Source organism: Pinus tabuliformis, chromosome 4_1, assembly GCF_031772625.1.
Source record: "Pinus tabuliformis cultivar Carrire ecotype Pingquan chromosome 4_1, CPIR1, whole genome shotgun sequence".
Classification (NCBI taxonomy): Eukaryota; Viridiplantae; Streptophyta; class Pinopsida; order Pinales; family Pinaceae; genus Pinus; species Pinus tabuliformis.
In genome coordinates, this window is record NC_142303.1 from 589,380,597 (window position 1) to 589,401,672 (window position 21,076).

The following is a 21,076-nucleotide window of genomic DNA, read 5'->3' on the forward strand; positions in this document are numbered from 1 at the left end:
CTACACCCCAAAATTCCTGAGTTTGTCTTCCACCGAAAGAAAAAGGAATACTAATTTAACTGGAAGACAAATTAATGACAAGCTCTAAGGTGGAGAAGAAAAAGAAGAACCCCCTCCCAGATTGACCCCAGAAAGGCTACATATTAATCAATCATCTTAGGTTAAAGGTTCAAAAGAAACACAAAATGTGGAAGAAATACCATGCTACCTGATTGGTTGACAACCTGCATGGCTAAAACCTAAAGAATAATAGAAAAAAATGTTAAAGACAACCACATTTGAAGATCACCCTGTCACTTTGAAAAATGAAAATTATGATATAAGTAACAAAAAATTAAGAATTGAAAAGTTGAGGATTCATAATAGAAAAGTTATTGGCTAGATTAAGATGGATGTTGATATTTCATAATTTAGAGCCACTGGGATCTTAAAATTACATCAAACCATGAGAGAAGCATTAGCACATTTGGTCTTTGAGCAAGAAGCAAAAAATTTGAAATTAAAAAGAAGAATTAAAGGGCTAGAAAAAAGCTCTTAATCTGGTTCCTTTATTTATGACCCCTCTTGCCATATTAGAACTAGTAGCAGCAGTATCCACCTCTGGGACACCTCACAGGATCTTAAAACAACCTACCTCCTCAATCAAGTCAATTATTACATTGTTAATAATATTAGTAAAAGACTAAAGATTATCGAAGATATATGGGAAATAATTTTCCAATTAAGTAATTTTGCACAAAGAATTTGTTCCTTTATTGACAATCTCAAAAGAGACCTTGAGCATGCTCTACATTTTGTAGACAATGAATTGTCTACTTTTGCTCAAAAGGTTAATTCACTCAGCAATTTACATAGATCACAACAAAATCTCCCAGAAGCCAAAAGACAATCATATCAAAGTTGTGTGGTTTATAGGAATTAATGGATTAGAGGAAAATATTTCTGAGTGTAATAAAATTAATGACAGAAGAATTGATGTCATTCTCAAGGTAATAAAAGTTGTTGATGGCCTACGTGGTCTTTGTATGATAAGATATTCTACATTAATTACAAAGGATATATTAGAGGATCAGTTGAATGATGTTAAGGAGTCAATGGGGTCAAATTTTGATGATAAAATTGATTTTTCTAAAGAAGAAATTAAAAAATGGTTACTTACTTTTGTGAATATAAATGAAGATCAATTTGCCCTAGTTGCATAGTTGCAAGAAGATGAGGAGGAAATATTTGATTAATGTGTCAAGATGGATATCACAATTCCTTCGATGAAATACTACATTGAAGAATGGTTAAGACAAACACTTCAAGAAGTCGTTATTCCCAAATAAAAATAAAAAAAATTGTTATGATGGTTGCATCTCCAAAATAAAAGGCATTAGAGACTTCATTATTAGTGATTCCATCCTTCCACATTTTGTAAGTACTTTAAAATCTTGAAGTATTTCCCCCTCTTCCTCCCAATCGTTGATCATTTAGCTTTCGTGACTGTATTTCTCATCATTTAAGCCGATCCATGACTACAACTCTTCTTTTCTTCTATGTATCTTATTCGGTTCATGGGACCCAAATCCTAGTCCCCCTTGGGACGAAAGCATTTAAATTACATTTAAGTAAAAATGTTTTGTTAAGTGCCTTATGCACCAAACATTTTGAAAAATTAAATTTGTAATATATTTTTTCTCTTGCAGAGAGCTCCTTTTTGGGAGAGCAATTCATTTGTGGTTCATAAACATTAGTTAAAGTTGTATGAATCTCATGAATGTTTTTCCCATGATCTCATGATTTTACACGAATTAAATTATTATATAGCTCTCTGATACCTAAACTTGGTTATCTTGTGTCTACTCTTTTGATATGCTTCAATGGTATTTTCTTACTGTGATGGAATGGATGAATGTCATGCTTAAATTTTAACTTTTATATCTATGATTATTCCTTTCCTTGTATTCTTGAAAAAACGCATGGTCCACCCAGAAGTGCATATATTGATTTTATAATCTTACTTCAATTTATTTGAGTGTGTTCATAAAAAGGAGTATCACGTCTCTAAAAATGTAGAGCGACCTACACTCAGACCCTGGGAGGTTGACTTCTTCCCCTACTGGGAAAAAAAATCAACAATAGGTTAATGAATTTTATTTCATTGATTAATAATGATAAGGATATTTCTGATCTTTTATTGCTTTGCATGTGATTTATGTTAAGATGATTATCATATTCACGATGTTATGCTATGATGTGATGTTAACATATGGTTCCATTTATTGTATTGACATAATGTTATATCTTTGTTAAAAATATATTTATGTCATTATAGTATTTCATAATGTGATGGCATGCATGAGCATGTGGTGTCTTACTATTCAATATGTTGTGATAAAAATGATATTGTTTTCTCATGATGACATGTGAGAGTTAGATAACTAATGCATTGGTTGCATGTTGTGAGGTGGTGATTGGTAGGAAATCCACCTGTGGATTGAGAGATCCAATTTATTTAATTATCCCATAGGAGATCATACCTACGAGGGAGAATATCTACATGTGATACCTTATACAAGTAATATCTTATAGGTTATGGACAACTCAATCAACTATTTATACCATTAATTTTTATTCATTGTATTTGAGTTGTGATGTTGAAGTCCAAAAGAAGGGACGGAGTTGTCTGTGAGACTTCGATCCGTGGGGTTGTACTTGGTATGAGTGTTGGAGGGAGTTTAGGTTATCCTTTTGAGATGCCTAGAGAACATGATGTGCCAAACTAAATGCCTTCTTTGGGGGTAGATTAGGTCTCAATCCTTGGGGGCTTTTGGTAAATTGATAGGCTTTAATCCTAGTTCCAAAAGTTGGGGAAAAAGAGCTTGAGAGTAATTGTGCTTGGTGGTGTTATGATGTAACTTTTGATGCTTATTATGGTCACTCAGGTTGGCGCTTATACTAGTTACAATAGAGGGTGTTGTGTAGAAGATATGAGAAAATAAATAAATAAATAAATTATAAGTTCCATGATTAAATTTAACTTTGGGACAAAATTCCTTGCAGGGGAGGGAGTATGTAATGTTGAAAATAGCAACAAGAAATGATAAATACATAAGTGCTAAAAATAGCATTGCTATAAATAGAATTTCAGGATACATTCCAATTTTAGTTAGTCCCTGAACTAAAATTGAGAATTAAAATTCGAATTTGATCTTAGCAGCTGTTTGCAAAATAATTAATTAATTCATCTTGAGTTAATTAGTTGGAGAAAATCAAACATGAAGTCTATGTGAAGACATGCAATAATTATCCCTTTGATTGAGGAAGTTATCCCTTAATTAAGGAGATCAAGATGAGTTGTACTTTGAGTTGTAATTAGTTAGCTCAATTAACTGAGTTAAGTCCAGTTAGATTAGTTCCAACAGCTTGTGGAACTGATTGTGAGTTCAGTTAGTTAATGCATGCATGCATGTAACTAGTGTACTTCAGATAATTGAATATTCTCTCATAAATAACTCATGCATATCAGTTAAGTCAGAGACCCAGTTGAGATCAGAGGATGGGACAATGTACTATTAGTTGCAGGTATATTCCCTTGAGGATATCTCTTGCATGCAGAAGGAATTCATTCCTTGAGGATTGCGCAGTTATTTCTGAGTTTGGTGAGTTGTGTGAGAGGTAAATTCAAACAGGTGGCAACCAGAGGACCCAGGAGAAACTGCACAAGGAAATAGGAGGCTTGGAGGACTATAGGAAGGCATATGTTGTGTCTATTCAGTCTATGAGCAGCATTTGAGGGATTGTACTGAGAGTTGGATAGCTTGTGAGCTAAAACTTTGTGTAATCCGGAGATATTTCCACTTGTATGATAATACAACGATCAGGGTTTTTTAGTTGAGGCTTTCCCCAGAGTATTCTTCTGTGTTCATGTGTGATTGTTTCTTCTTCATCTGTTATATGTGTTCTATTTGATCTTGCTCAAAATCGACTAAGCTTCCACAAGTTTGTTTGTAGAAGTAGATCAAGTATTTTGCTTTAGTATATTGCATTATCAGGTGATCTACAGTGGGAATTTCTACATGGTATCAGAGCAAAGGTGATCAAAGCAAAGAACAGTATACAAAGAAGGGATAAGTTTGAAGTTTGAAGTTCCTGATTATAGAATTTGAATTCTTATCACATCTCAAATTCACCAATGGCGTTCAACGGTTTGAGACTCGAGTATGCCCTAGATGGTAGCTCGAATTATATAGCCTGGAAGGATCGCATGGAAGCTATATTAGAGGACAATGGTTTGGATGACTTCATTGATCAAGAAGTCCCCAAGCCAGTAGCTGCTAATGCCCAAGAATTGGCAGAATGGAAGAAATGTGTGGCTAGAGCGAGGAGGATTCTTCTGGAGGGAGTTCGAGACCACATTGTCTCGAGTCTCCATGGGAAGGAGACACCATTTTTAATGTGGAAAACATTGAAGGATCTATATCAGAACAACAACGATCAGAGGAAGTTGGCACTGAAAGACAAGCTTCGGAAAATCAAGTGTGAAAAGGGCGACACGATCTCTACATATCTGAACAAGCTCACCACCTGCAGGGATGAGCTTGGAAGTGTAGGAATCACAACAGTTGATGATGACATGGTGAGTCTTGCTCTCCTCGGTCTTCCTAAGAGCTGGCATAGCTACCAAGACTCAGTAAATGGAAGAGAGAAACTGCCAGATTAGGAACGACTATGGTCGGATCTGATGCAGGAGGAGATAAGGAGAAGCACCAGAGATGGTTCTTTATAAAAGCATGATGATGAAGAAAATATATCCTTATCGAGTAAGGCGAGGAAATGGAAAGGGAAGGCTTCCCATTCCAAATTGAGTTCTTCCCATGGTGGGAAGAAGATTGACAAATCGAAAGTGCGATGCTTTCATTGTCATGAGGTCGGCCATTATGCAACAAATTGTCCATAAAAGAAATCAAAGAAGGGATCCTCAAAAGTATCAGATGGTGAGGCATTGGCCTCACAGTTCGAATTGGATTTCACCCTCATCGCATGCATGGTTTCATCGATGTTGGGCTGTGTTTGGTACCTGGACAGTGGAGCCTCATTCCACATGACCAGCAACAAGAGCTTATTCAGTACCTTAGAGGAGAAGGATCTCCAGATGTGCATAGAGATGGGCGATGATGGAAAGTACAGTGTTTTAGGTGAAGGCACAGTTGTGTTTCAGAGGGAGCATGGAGCTCCTCTCACCCTGACTGATGTAAAGTATGTGCCTGGACTGAAGAAGAACCTGGTATCCGTTGCAATGTTGGAAGACAGTCGAGCTAGAGCAATCCTGGAGCGAGTTCATACAGATGTGTGTGGACCATTCTCGACAGCCTCCACCGCTAAACAAAGGTACTATGTTATTTTCATTGATTATTTTTCTCGTAGATGTTGGATCTACTTCATGCAAAACAAGGATCAGATCTTCTCAAGTTTTTGTGAGTTCAAAGCCTTGGTTGAGAAAGAATCTAGAAAGAAAATAAGGGCCTTGCGAAGCAACAATGGTGGAGAGTGTATCTCTCAATAGTTTAAGGACTTCTATGTAGCAAAAGGAATTAAACTGGAGTTGACAACACCCCATAACCCACAGCAGAATGGGGTGGTCGAAAGGAAGAACGGAACGATTGTGGGAGCAGCTCGAGCGATGCTGCATGACCAAGTTCATATGTGGGTTGAGGCATGCAATACAACAGTATACTTGCAGAATAGAACCCCACATCATATACTGGGAATGAAGACACCAGAGGAGGCTTTCTCTGGGAAGAGACCAAATGTGAGTCACTTCAGGATCTTTGGCTCATCAATATTTTTCCATGTGACCAAAGATGCCCGAAAGAAGCTAGAGCCAATAGCTGAGTTGGGGATACTTGTGGGGTACACTGATACACCCCACAACTCTCGGGTGTTCTTGCCTACCAGTCAGAGGACAGTGGTACGCAAAGCTGAAGTTCAACGAGCAGAAGGCCATGTGAGTATCCCTTAAGAGGGAGCTCAAGTTGCATACAGAGGAGGAACTTTTGGTTCCTAAGGAGGAGGAGCCTCAAACTGATGCAGAGCAGCCGCATGCAGAGGATTCAGGAGTGGAGACATCCACTCATGCAGAGTCTTCCAGAGATGGGCAGAAACGCTCAAGGGAAGCTGATAGATTTTTGATGGATGTGAGAGAGAATGTGGGACAACCAACTTCTTAGCAAAGACAGAGGAGGTCACCTAAGCAGTACACTGGTTACATGGCCCTAGTTGGGGAGTGTGTAGAGACAGAACCATCTTCCTTTGAGGAAGCAGTGCAACAGCCAGTCTGGGTTGATGCTATGGTGGAGGAGTACGACTCCATAGTTCGGAACAGTGTTTGGGATGTTGTTCCAAGACCGGAGGACAAGTCAGTGGTGAGTTCCCGATGGCTTTACAAGGTAAAGCAAGCAGCTGATGGGAGTGTGGAGAAACATAAGGCAAGGTTTGTTGCCTGTGGTTTCTCACAGGTCAAGTGGATTGAATATGATGAGACTTTTGCTCTTGTAGCAAGGTACTCATCTATCAGATCAATGTTGGCACTATCAGCACAGATGGGTTGGAAGATCCATCAGATGGATGTGAAGACTGCGTTCCTCAATGGCAAGATTGAGGAAGAGGTGTACATAGAGCAGCCGGAAGGATTTGAGACCTTCGATCGTGAGTCACATGTGTGCCGACTCAAGAGAGCTTTGTACAGGCTAAAGTAAGCACCTCATGCTTGGTACACCAGGATCGACAGCTATTTCACCAGGTTGGGCTTCACAAAGAGTGAAGCAGATGCAAACCTTTACCACATCACAATAGAAGGTAAGCCATTGATTATTGTTATTTATGTTGATGATCTGATATTGACAGGTGATGATCAGTTGATCAAGTCTTGCAAGGAGGACCTTGTAAGAGAGTTCGAGATGAAAGACATGGGTCTCATGCACTACTTTCTAGGCATGGAAGTGTGGTAGAAGGATGGGGAAGTGTTTGTGTCTCAAGGCAAGTATGCCAATGAGATACTCAGGAGATTCCACATGGAGAAGTGCAAGCCCATGCAGACTCCTCTAGTAGGTAACTGGAGGAAGGAGGATGCTACTTCAGGTGAGGTAGTAGCTGCTACTATTTATCGGCAGCTTGTGGGTTCATTGATGTATTTAGTGAACACACGACCAGATTTGTGCTTTGCGGTGAACCAGCTGAGTCAAGCTATGGTTCAACCTACCAAGCTATTTTGGAAGGCAGTGAAGCATGTGCTGAGATACCTCAGAGGCACATCTCAGTATGGATTATGGTACAGACAGACAAAGGGAGTGAAGCTTCAAGGCTTCACAGATGCAGATTGGGGAGGGAGTCCATCAGATTGGAAGAGCACTTCACGAGGAATTATTAACCTTGGTTTAGCTGCAGTTTCTTGGTATAGCAAGAAACAAACGTCAGTTGCAATTAGCTCAGTAGAGGCTGAATACATGGCTGCCAAACAGGCAACATGTGAGGCCATTTGGATGTGGAAAATTCTAGTTGGATTGTTAGATAAGAGGATGGATCCAACTGTGATCTATTGCGATAATTAGAGTTGTATCAAACCCTCTGAGAATCCAGTATTTCATGACAGATCCAAGCACATCGATATCCGGTATCACAATCTTCGAGACTGTGTGGTGAAGAGGATCATGTTGTCGCTGTATGTTTCGACCGAGGAGTAGGATGCAGATATTTTGACTAAGGCATTGTCAAAATCCAAATTCGAGTTCCACAAAGACAAGATTGGGGTGACAAATAATCCCTTTCTTGTTGAGAGGGAGTGTTGAAAATAGCAAGAAGAAATGCTAAATATAGAAGTGATAAAAATAGCATTCTATAAATAGAATTTCGGGATACATTCCAATTTTAGTTAGTCCCTGAACTAAAATTGAGAATTAAAATTTGAATTTGATCTTAGCAGTTGTTTGAAAAATAATTAATTCATTCATCTTGAGTTAATTAGTTGGAGAAAATCAAACATGAAGTCTATGTGAAGAAATTCAACAGTTATCTCTTTGATTGAGGAAGTTATCCCTTAATTAAGGAGATCAGGATGGGTTGTACTTTGAGTTGTAATTAGTTAGCTCAGTTAATTGAGTTAAGTCCAGTTAGATTAGTTCCAACAGTTTGTGGAACTGATTGTGAGTTCAGTTAGTTAATGCATGCATGCATGTAACTAGTGTACTTCATATAATTGAATATTCTCTCATAAGTAACTCATGCATGTCAGTTCAGTCAGAGACCCAGTTGAGATCAGAGGATGGGACAGTGTACTATCAGTTGCAGGAATATTCCCTTGAGGATATCTCTTGCATGCAGAAGGAATTCATTCCTTGACGATTGCGCAGTTATTTCTGAGTTTGGCAAGTTGTGTGAGAGGTAAATTCACACAGGTGGCAACCAAAAGACCCAAGAGAAACTGCGCAAGGAAATAGGAGGCTTGGAGGACTGAAGGAAGGCATATGTTGTGTATATTCAGTCTATGAGCAACATTTGGGGAATGAACTGAGAGCTGGATAGTTTGTGAGCTAAATCTTTGTGTAATCTGGAGACATTTCCACTTGTATGATAATACAGAGATTGAGGTTTTTTAGCTGAGGCTTTCCCCAGAGTATTCTTCTGTGTTCATGTGCGATTGTTTCTTCTTCATCTGTTATATGTGTTCTATTTGATCTTGCTCAAAATCAATTAAGCTTCCGCAAGTTTGTTTGTAGAAGTAGATAAAGTATTTTTCTTTAGTATATTGCATTATCAGGTGATCTACAGTGGGAATTTCTACATGTAAAGCCATGTATTACTAAATAAATAAATAATAATAACATAATGAGAAAATAAATAAATATCAAAAGAAAAAAGAAAAAAAATGATAAATAAATATTATAATAATAAATGGAAAATAAAAGTTAAGATAAAGAAAAAATTACATAATGACAAGTGGATCCTAGGGACTATGCTCTTTTATCATAGATGGATTCTATATAAGGGAGGAGAAGAAGATAAAAGAACATCTCTTTCGCTTGGAGAAATTGGAGACAAGGTCAAGAATAGTTGGTATGGGAGTTGATTGAGGGTTTGGGCATGCCAATTGTAGAAAGATGTAATGTAGTTGAGCCTAAGGTTGGGAGGAGGGTCATCCCCCACATGTTTCCTTTGAACCATATGATTGGCATTACTGAATTTTTATTTTACCCATTAATGTTATGGATTTCTATAGCTTGTAGATTGGGCCATTACACTTTCATTTAAACAATCCTCCTATCACTTATAGATTATGATTATTACATCAAAATCTAAAAATTACTAAATCATTGTGCCCACAAATGTTCATCCTTATAAAAAAGGCTTTATACAAGTCAAAATATAAATCTTAATTGATCCTTATATCATGCCTACCCACCGCATAAAATAACATAGTGAATTACGACATGTTATAACTTAATTTATCAAACTAATTAACTTGAAAAAACCAAAAATCCATCAAGTGATTGTTTGAACTAAATGACTCCAACTTCTACCCATTGTCTTTCCTTAGAAAGACCACTTGCTTCTACATTTAGTTCCCTAAATAAATGAGTAAAATAGATATGATCAAATAAAGCAATTGCTTCTTTTAATTATTCAGCTAAGGGCCTTAGAGAGACAATATGAAACTATAAATTTCGTTTCATCCATTTAATAACTAAAGAAGAATCTTCCTGTTAGCACTTGAAATTTCACCTCAGGCTGAAAAGGCAAATCTCAAAGCTACATCAAACCATTCAGCCTCGTAGCTAGCCCTACGGGGCAGGAGAAGGCTCTCTTCGGTCAAATATCGGCAAATCTTCAATGGGATGAGATGACCAACAAAGGTAACACTGATATTAGGCTAGTAAACTGATTATAAAGGTTGATTTTGGGGGTTTTGGGGTTTTTGGTGGCAAACTGAGGAGCTGAAATTTAGGGTGCGGGGATTGGACACAGTTTCTGCAGGGAAATCTTTGGGGCAAGGTAGGAGATTGTGTAGATGTCTTTAGCTGAAATGGATGATCAGGAAGAAAGATAAGAGGGCTAAAGAGAGAAAACAATGGATTTGAATTCTCTTTAGACAGTAGAAAACATAGAAATTAAACAAATTTGAAAGCAGAGCATGCAAGCATGAATTCTAACTTTATCACTTCATTTGTTTAATATGCAGCAGTATAGAAAGGAAATGAATCACATAACAAAGCTTACAATAACATGAAGAGACACACCATCAACACAATGAGTCCACAAGAATCCCAATGATGACTGCAAAACCCTGGTCTTCCTTAGCCAAAAATTGCAGAGATACAAGTGAAATATACAATGATAGCTCCTCCCTCAAGAGTCCAACCATGAAAATGAGCATGAAAGTACATAATATAGATGATCTAACCTCTTTCCTTGCCTCCATGGGTCGAGCTCACTATCCTAGGAGCTGTTTGAACAACTTCTAAACTAAGCACTACAAAATAGGCAGTCAAAACAACTTGCCTCTAAAAACTTGGAAACCAGTTCATACAGTCAATTTTACCCTTAAATTACATGAGAGAAACTTCTAGAAGAGTAAAACAAGGGTAAAAGTATCCAAAAAGTGCCACAAGTACAGTCAAAAGGACCACCATCGACCTCAGAAAGTCAAACTGGAGCTAAACTGCAAATTCTAGGCTGAACTGGTCAAATCTGGCACAAATTCCTCAATGGGTCGCGCACATCCTCCTCAACGGGTCGCACACTTTGGAGCCCTGTTTGGAGGCCATCCCGGTGTCAGAATGAGGTGCAGGATAGCTCGTTGAAAAGGTCTCTAAGTCTACTTTCCAACCCAACTGGAATTTTTGGATTTGGAGGTCATTTTCCCAGCAAAAGTCAATTCTCCCAAGACTACTTCTGCAACTCAAAAAAGGGGCAGAAAGTCAAAATTTGGCTGTAATTTGACCCTTTGGAGGCCCAAAACTTCATGAAAACTCAAATCCATCCATAGACATGTGTAACTTTGCATGAAAAATCCAGCAATGCTGAGTTTTCGCAAAACGGAGCTACGATGACAAAGGGTCTCACCGGGGGTGAGACCCGTTGAGAAGCCAAAACCTGTAAATTGCCCAAAAATGTCAAAAATGAGCCAAAACTTCCAAAATTTTTGTGCTTGGTGCTGTGAAGAGGCTAGTGGGTGTCATGATGAGTGAGAGAAGCCTCGGCCAAGATGCGGAGGGGGTTGGTCTTCTTCTTCCTCTTAAGAGCCTCGGTCAACCTTCTTTGGAACATTTTCATCTTTGCTTTACAAACGTGAATCCTAGCCCAATAGTGGTTTTTCATGTTCCTTAGCAGCTTTTTCTCTTGGTTGGCCTTAGCCAACAGCCTCTCCAAGTGGGCATTCTCTTGAATAAGCAATGACTCCCGGTCAACAGGTAATGGGTCACCGGGCCTCCTACGGTTTAGGACTCGGTCACTACGAATCCTCCAAATCTCATCAAGTGCCTTCTCCTCCTCCAGCTGTGTGTTCCGCTGCTCTAGATATGTGATGGTCCATTGGGCACCCTCAAGTCTCCGCTGCAAAACATCATTCTCGACCCTGAGCTGCTGAATGATCTCCTTTGCCTCTTGGTTAGGAGAACTGACCTCAAGATCAATCACCGGATCCTCATGAACCATGGGCTCTTTGCCCCTCTGCAATACCTGTGCTGGCGAAGAAAACGAGGCCCCTTCCACCTGCTGTGGAGATAACACTCGCTGCTCTGAAGATGAAGGCGAGACCCCTTCCACCCGCTGTGGAGATAACACTCGCCTAGCTGCTGCAAATAAGGCCCTTGGGCCTTTCTGATAGGTGACCATAGGAGTGGAGCTGACATGTCGGGTGATGGGAGCATCAGGCTGCTGAGATGGTCCTCCCTCCTCATGAATAGCCTCCTGATGTGGCTGAGGTGGCACTGTGAAAAACTCACGGGAGATGAACTCCTCCCATGAGATACCCTGCTGAGTCAACTGATGAGAGACTATAAGCTGGATCAAACCATAGTGACAAAGGCTCCTATACTGCTGGGCTGGGGTCTTCCTCTGCAACATGGGTACCATCCTCTGAATGTTCTGAAACAGGAAAACCGGGAGGTTCATCATCCTCACCCGGGTGAAATGCATCAACAGGCGAATGTGATATGAATACACCTGTGAAAATCTGCCCTCACATGTAAAATAATGCATGATAAGTCTCATGAGGGGGGCATACTCACTCCGAAGAAATCTGAATGGGAAAACACCCGTCAACAGTCTCACAAATGATGGCCGGACATAAGGCTCAAAGTGAACAAAATCAAGTAATCTGCGCTTAGGCCACACCTCACCCACATTTGGTATCCCTGTAGCCTCTGAGATCACCTCGGGTGTCAATATGAAATTCACCCCTGCAAGAGTGACATGTCCATCATGGAGGTGTAAGACAAACAAGCGGGCCAACTCTCTATGATGCTGAATCTGTGAGAGCCTCTCACAAAACTGATAGCATGACATATACTAGAAACAATTCAGTGCCAAAGGACAAGCCTGTAACTCTGCCAAAGAAGTAGGCTCCTCCCTCTTATGATGGCCTCCCTTACCTCCTCTACGAGGCCTCCTCTGTTCCTCAATCTCTGTAGATGATGAATGGTCATCACCTTGCTCATAAGTCTCGGTATCTGACATGGTTTTGGAGCAAGGTGGGCAAACTGAAGGACAAATTGAACTGCTGCCTCTGCCTGCAAAAGTACTGAACTCTATGTTGTTTCAAGGGGAAAAAAACATGAGGGGAATGTTAGGGGAGGGAACTTCTTAACGAGGAATGGGAATATATGAAAATAACAGGGAATTTTCAAGGGAAACTTTACAAATTGTCATGCATATAGGAACACATTTTAACATTGGGAAATCATTTGCAAAGAACATCTCATATGGGACAAAAACATGTATGATAATGAACATGGAAGGGGCATCATGTATCAATAGGGACATAGGGACACCATACACCAAATTTGCTTATAGGAGTTCATGTGTGTCATAAGGCAAATTTTTGCTCTTTTTGTTCTTAAGGAGTACATGCACATTGTTTTCACATAGAGGGAAGGTTTTCATGTACAAGGGGATGTCAAGGGTATATAGGGGTTATGTACATGCCTCTAGATATACAGCAGCATTTATTTTCACATGACTCTTTCTTTATTTACAAATGTATCTTTTCTTTTTGTTTTATTTTTTGCATGTGTATGGTAGAGGGAATTAGGGTTTTGTGTGCTTGTGAGAGGGGTAGGGTTTATAGCTTAGGGATGGGGGAAAAAGTCAACATTTTATGTACAAATAATATGGGACAGAGATGCAAGCATGACTATGAATGAAAGAGGAAAAGAGGGAAGGGACCAAATGGGACAAAAACACTTGAAACAGTCACAAAACCCTAGCATTTTACAAACATTAGCAAGCAGCCATATTAATCCATTCATTTGCAAATTTAGAAGATGAAATCATAGCATACATCCTTATTTTCACCACCAATATCAACAACCATGCATTAAGAGCCTACCTCGACCGATTGAGCAAATTTGAAGTGGAATGAAGGAATTTGATTGAAGTTTTGGTGGCAGACAGTTGAACGGGTCGCGCACGCTCCCCAACAGGTCGCGCACAGCCCAACAGGTTGCGCCCGTTATAATTTTACACTGCCGGAGTGCGCTGGACGGGTCGCGCACCGCCCAACAGGTCGCGCACAAGCCTGGACGGGTCGCGCACCTGCAAACTGCCCGAAACCGTTGCAATTTCACCTCCTTCGCCTATCACTCTCTCACAATCTCTTTTGCAAGCTTGAAATGCACAATGAGAGTGAAAGGAGGGAACATTACCTTTTATAATCTCATTTGAAAAAATTTCATCCATAAACCCACTTTATAAAGTCTATTTTGACACTTTTTTAAAACACTGATTTTCTTGGTTTCCTTTATCCTGAAGTTGACTTTTTGAGTGCTTTGACCTGATTCTTTTTGCAGGTAGATCATCTGAAGGACTGTGGCAAGGGGACCAGGGTTGTTGCTGCCTTTTTGAAAACATTTTGGAAATTTATTCTTTTTACAAAAATTATCATGACCTTGGCTTTAAAAACAAGGTTTTTAAATCCAAAGTTAAAAATGAACTGTACATGATGAAAATTTCAAAGGAACATGTTTACCATCCTCCCTCTGGCTTGCTGGTCACTCAAGGACTTTCAGAGACATGACCTTGCTAAGACAACTGACCAAAACCCTAGACCTAGAATTTTGACATTAAGACCAAACAAGAGCAGCTTGACAAACTCAATGACTGATATGACCTGATTCAGCAAAGCCAAGAGGGGTATGAATAGACCAGCTCCTCCATCAGGGTTATGGCATGCCTAACAGGATGCAAACTTTGACACTGATGAGACACCTACTAATGCAAATGCAAAGAGCTTTGATCACTGATGGAGGGCTTTCAAGACCGACACTAACATTGGCTCCAATGGGGATGGTAGCTCCTTGGAGGTACCAAGAACCTCAGACCTCTGGGAGAGCAGACCAGTGCTTTATCATTGGGCAATGGAGTCAACTTATTTCACATATGACCAACTTGAAAACAACTTTATGTGACTTGGATAATTGACTGAAATTCAAGACTATCTTGGACACTAACTCACTGACTCTATACAGAAAATGAACTGACATGAAACAACTTGTAAAACTCACACCAACTAATCACCATTTTCAGAATTATAGCCTTCATCGCGGGCCCCAAACTGAAGATGGAAATCAGCTTCACACTTGCTGCAGAAAGAAAATGACATGGTATTTACAATGAGAGTGATTAGAGCAGAAAATACTCAAGCATGATACCTTTTGAGCAGCCGGCCATTCACCGACCCTCCAAGACATTCATCTCCGTTCATTTCTTTGAGAAGGAAAGCATTTGGACCACGGTATGCTGCAATTTTATAAGGACCCTTCCATAAGTTGTCGAATTTTCCATGCTTCCCTTTATCCTCATTTCGGGCATCCCACCGTAACACAACATCATCAATCTGAAACTCATCTGCCTTGGCCTTTTTGTCATAGATTCTCTTTATGCGCTCCTGCAACTTAAGGGAATTCTGGTGGACTTCTTCTCGTGTCTGCTGCAAATGAATCATTTGATTGATCCGTCGTTGCATAGGATCCTCTTCACCACTAGCTTCTTGAAACAACCTAGCTACCGGGACACTAAGTGAAGTAGGAAATACTGCATCTACTCCGTAAACAATTTCAAAAGGTGACATACCAATTGACTTCTTTTGACTTACCCGATCAGCCCATAGTGCATTTATTAACTTCTTATGCCAGCTCTTCTTGTTTATTTCCAGCAATTTCTTTATAATATTCACAAGGGATTTGTTTGAAGATTCGGCCAACCCATTACCTTGCGGATGATAAGCGGTTGAATGCCCCAAACTGATGTTATATTTAAAGCAAAAATCAACCAACTTCTTTGATTTGAATGCAGCTGCATTGTCAGTAATCAACTTTTGTGGACAGCCAAAACGTGACAAGATATTATTTTCAAGAAAGGAAATAATTACCAAATCTGTGGCCTGCCAGGTGGGAATGGCTTCAATCCATTTTGTGAAGTAATCTGTAGTTGTCAAGATCCATCGATGCTGCCCGGAAGATGCAGGGTGGATTTCGCCAATAAATCCAAGCCCCACTGCTGAAATGGTGCGCTGATTTCGACCGGCTTAAGAGGCAATGGCTGTAATTTCTGTTTACCTTGAAAAATTTGACATTCATGACAGCTCTTTACCACTTTATATACATCAGAAAATAAAGAAGGCCAATAGAAACCAGCTCTCAAGATCTTATTAGCCGTGGTCTTCCAAAATAAGTGACCCCCACAGTCACCCTTATGGAAATCATTTACTGTTGTTTTTGCTTCCTCTTCGACCAAACAGTTCAGCAAGATGCCACCGGGATCCTTCCAATAAAGTGCAGATTTGATAATGCAAAATTTGGCAGCCTTAAGCTTCAATGTTCTAGCTTTGTTTCTAGGCATGCCAGGAGGTGCAGATAAGTTTTGAAGCACATAAACTATATCAGCATACCAAGGAGAAGACACAAAGATATCGGACACCTGTAGAACTGAATTCTCTTCGTCTTCATCCGACAAGGCAGCAATCAAATTTATATCAAGGACATGAAGGTTTGCTTCAGCCATCAACTTAGCTAGACCTTGACCTTTAATCAACTTGGTAGGCTTAATTTCAACATCATATTCTAAGAGTGCAGCAATCCACTTACCCCTTCTTCCTTCTGGTTCCGTTTGCACTAGAACATCCTTCACAGCTGCATTGGGAACATATGCTAAAACATGAGAATTCAATATGTAAACTCGGAAATCTTTCAATGCTTTGATCAGGGCCAATGCTTGTTTCTCAATGATATTATAATTTAGCGCTCCGTCTCTTATGATGCGGCTGAAAAAAGCTATGGGCCTCTCAACTCCATCTCTCTTTTGCATCAACACAGCTGCCAATGTATGCTCAGAGGCGAATGAAAACAAAATGAAATCCTGTGTATAATTCGGGCTAATCAATGTTGGAGCTGAAGATAAGATTACCTTTATCAAATTAAACGATTTCACTGCCCCTTCGGTCCATTTGAGCTCGCTGTCCTTCTTCAGCATATTTGTTATCTCTCTAAGATGTTCAGCAAGATTGGGAATGAAACGACGCAGAAAATTCAACTTACCATTGAAGGACTGAATTTCTTTCTTGCTACGGGGCTGCTCCACTTGATGAATTGCTTTTACTCGTGCAGGGTCTATACGAATGCCATCTTTAGAAATGATATGGCCCAGCAGCTTGCCTTCACTCATAGCAAAAAGACTCTTCTTTGGATTCAATGAGATGCCATATTTTCTGCACTTTTCAAACACCTTAGTCAAATGAAACAAATGCTCTTCATCTGATTTAGAAAACACGGTCAAATCATCAAGATAAACAACCAAAAAGACATCCTTCTCATTTGCAAAGGCCATGTCCATTGCCCGCTGAAATGTAGCACCCGCGTTTTTCAAACCAAACGGCATCTTGGCATAATGAAATGTACCCCATGGAGTGGTAAATGCTGTCTTGTCACGGTCATCTTCGTGCACCAAAATCTGATTATATCCGGAGTAACCATCAAGCAATGACATCCTAGATGCCCCCACAACCCGCTGCAATATGTGATCCATCTTGGGCAGCGGATAATTGTCCTTTAATGACACTTTGTTCAGATTTCTAAAGTCTATACACAAGCGAATCTCACCGGTTTTCTTCCTCACGGGCACCAAGTTTGAGATCCAATCGGAAAACCGGATTGGCACTATGATTCCGGACTTATACAACCTGTTGACTTCCTTCTCAATCAATGGCAGCAATTTAGGATTAATTCTTCTCAACTTTTGCCGGAAAGGCTTTTGATTTGGCTTTATGGGAATGGTATGCTGAATAATACTTGTGTCATAAGTTTTCAAGTCTGAATAATCCCATGCAAAGACATTAGAATACAGAGACAATAATCTGATATACTCTTGCTTTACCTTAGGCGGCAATGCTTTTGAAAGCTTCACCATCTTTGGATTTGCAGCTGTCCCAAGGTTCACATCTTCAACTCCTTCATCCGTTGGCCTCAAAGTTGGCTTGCGGGCCACATCATCCTGATCAAACAATTCCTCTAAAGGAATCAATCCTTTTGGAATGTGATTGTCTTTGAGCTGCAATACATCCATCTGATTCACTCCCTCAGCTTCCGTATCTATTGAGATGTCTTCGAACTTACCCTTAACTTGCAGAAAATCTTTGATTTCTTCGTCATCTTGGAACACTTGCCAACACCTTTGGTTATCTGGAACTGTAGGACGATGTTTCACGTATATCTCGAACTTATTGCTGGAATTCATGGGTATTTTCAGATTACTTGCCGCCTTAGCCAAAGCATCCGCAACACCATTTTGAATCCGGGGCACACATGTCAAAGTATGTTCAGAAAATCTTTTCAAGATATCTAAAACAGCATTTCTATAAGCTCTCATGCGAGGATGTTTGGCCTGAAATTCACCTTTCACTTGCTTGATAACTAATTCGGAGTCGCCATATACTGCTATTTTCTTTGCCTTTAACTTCAGAAGGATTTTCAAACCAGCAATAAGAGCTTCATATTCTGCCTCATTATTCGAGCAATCAAATGCCAATTTATAAGAACATACCTGTACCTTGCTTGGAACTTGATCTTGGGCTGAGAATGGGCTTCGAATCCACACACCGATACTAGCACCATCGCTGCCCACTGCACCATCAAAATCCATGGTCCAAAGACCCTCTTCATCATCTTCTAAGTGCTGAAAATCTGATTTTGATTCATATTCTGCTTGCCGCCCATTTATTTCTGCATTTGGCTTTATGACAGCAGACCTTTCTTCACTTTCCTTTCTCAAAACATCCCTGAAATTTTCTGAAATGTCTGGTATATCTTCTACTTGAACTAACTGACTATCGACCTCATTGAAATTTTCCGCCAACAAAACAAAAGATTCTAAATCTGTCTGTACATAATTTACAGGATGATTCACGGGCTTTTCCTTACTAGTGATCATGTATTTCATCTTTTGTTCTCGATATAACTTCCTCATTTGACCGAAAACTGGAATTGAAGCATATGAAAAATCAAGCTGAATTGTACCTTTGAGTTTGGCTCCCCATGACCTCGACAACAACATGCCAAATCGTGGAGGAATGTCCGCCACCACCACATCCATTAAAACATTCTTCGCTGGAATTTGATCTAGACTCACCACTAAGTCTTTGATCAAACCAATGCATCTTACCCGGCTAGAATCAAACGAATACAAGTCATGGTACTTCCTTGTGATGTCAAGCCCCAGCTTCTCCATGATTGTTTTCGGCATCAAATTATGTGAAGCTCCCGAGTCAAACATAGCATTGTGCAGCACAAACTCATGCAATCGCAAACTGATATAAAATGGAGGAATATCACTCTCGGGAGACTCACCATTCAAAGCTGGCCCAAAGATTAACTCCGGCTGATCATCTTGTACATTCACCATGTCTAGCATTGGATCAAAATTCAGCAACTTGAAAACTTGGCCTCGGTAAGTAGCGTTCTTCATGACCTCCGTTAAGGGAATAAATATCTTCACCTTTGCAATTTCATTCTCCAAACTGAAAACTGGAAATTTCTCACCTTCCTTTGCCGGGTTATCTCTCTTCTCAGCTTTATCCTTTGGTGCATTCGATGGCTGATCTACTTTAGCTGCCGATGATGTTTGAGTTGATGATGGGCCGGCTATATCTTTACCTTTTGAAAAAACCGAATCATTCTTTGCTGCAATGTCTTTCTTTTTCTGCACGGGATTTATAGGAATAGCCCGGCTTCTCAATTGCCTTTGCTGTCCTTGCTGAGATGATAATGCATTCAAGTACCCTCTTTGATATTCTTCAGATTCTTCTTCAAGTATCATATCGTTTGACAAAATATAATGCTCATCTTGGGGAAAGACAGAATTACTCACCAACTCATCTTCTTCCGTGATATATGTAGGCATATCATCAGGGGTGAAGAAATGATTTTCCTCGCCAACATTGTCACCCTCATCTTCAGACTCTTGACTAACAAAATTCTGCTGAAACGGTGGTTTCATTTGCTGCTGAACTGCCGTGTCTTGTGCCTTTGTTTCACGCTGCTTGATTCTATATTGTTGCTGCGGTTGACCTCTGAAATCTGGATTACGAATCTGAGGCTCCGGCTTGTCAATAGTCATCTTTTCAAGTGCCCTCTTTATCTGCTCAACCTGCTGAAGAACCTGATTTGATGTGGATGCTTCCTCCTTGATTGTAACTCGCTTTTCGCCTTCATTCTTGCTCTTTTGTCATTCAAATTTGCCTCAACACTGACAGCAATTTTCTGCATCTCCTCCAAGGTAGGCGGATCTCTGCCTCTCAATGAATAAGCCATCTCCGGATCAAAACCATCCGGGAACTTAAGAAGTGCTGATTTTCTAGATGGCCTCAAATCATCGGGAATAGCATTATAAACTGTATTGAATCTGATTATGTAATCTTGAATTGACTCACCCGGATTACGCTTGAGGTTGTTGTATTCGGCATTGATTTGAAGCGGATCCTTTCTGATTTCCCACCGATCTAGAAACTGATTTTGAAGTGCTTCCAAAGTAGTGATGCTGTTTGCTGTCAACCCTCTGAACCATTTCCTAACTTCTCCTGCAAATGTTTGCACGAATAACCGCATAGTAACATCTTCTTCATCTAACTCATATAGATCAAAAAATGTGGTCATCTTATCGATATGTTGCTGAGCTGTAATACTTTGTGGAGTGCCATCAAACATGGGAATTTTACTTTGGTAATCAGCTGGCATATCATGAAGATTTGCAGGTAGAACGAATGGGGAAAAACGGGCAGCCATTGCTCTAGGTGGGGGAGTAGGATGGGTGTGAGGAGGAGGAGCTGTGATAGCAGGGATTATAACAAGAAGAGGTGTAGTTTGTGGAGTTGGAGGAGTTGGAGGAGTAGGAGAAGAAGGAGGAGAACCGACTGCTGATTCAGGGTAGGTGATTATAGGTGAAACTGAAACATAAGGAGGATAAGCTTCTTGGTGTGCCGTGATAGAAGATCCAATATGTCCATAAATATTTTCAAGGAAATCAGCAAGAGTAGTGGCTTGTATACGTGTCTGAAGATGTCTTAAGATGAAATGTTCAACCAACTTATTATGTCTTTCAAATTCAATAGCAGCTGCAAAATCAGGGTCAAGGACTAAAGAATCGAGTGCACTTTCAGACTTAGCTTTAAACAGCGATAACTCAAAGCTTTCGTCAAATTCTAAATCTTCAAGATAATCAAAAATAGCTGGACATGAATGAGATCTGAAAATGGTTTTGGGATCTGTAGCCAGCTTGTTTTCTCAAAATAACTAGGAAAGAAAAAGCATTCAGCCTGTGAAAACTCTCAACC